Raw genomic sequence first — 414 nt, 5'->3', positions numbered from 1 at the left:
TTTGAATCCGCCATATCTCGGCTATGAAAAATCTTATCAAAAAGTTAGGCATCGCACTTTGAAGGTAAAGAGTAGTTCTTTACGATGCCATTGTCAGTTTGTGAAAAAAAAAAAAATTTTCGCGATGTTACGGGGCCTCGAACACATCAAAATAACGGGTTTTTGACCCTTTTAGGTTAGAATATCTCGAAAACTGAGGGTGATGGAATTTTTCTGAGGTCAGATTCGGATTCAGCGCAGCAAAAACCTTCGGGTATAGTAGGTCTGGTCTCTGGTTCTGAGAATTGTTGGCCTGTGTAATTTAACGTCGATCCTAGGAACATGATTTCAGAACCTCTCCCATCTACTAATTACAAAACAAAAGTTTAGTCAATCTAAAATGGAAGATCTTGCATCTACGATTCTTTAACTCCC

The sequence above is a fragment of the Belonocnema kinseyi genome, chromosome 8, assembly GCF_010883055.1.
Source record: "Belonocnema kinseyi isolate 2016_QV_RU_SX_M_011 chromosome 8, B_treatae_v1, whole genome shotgun sequence".
Taxonomy (NCBI): Eukaryota; Metazoa; Arthropoda; class Insecta; order Hymenoptera; family Cynipidae; genus Belonocnema; species Belonocnema kinseyi.
Note: the sequence above shows the minus strand (reverse complement) of the source record.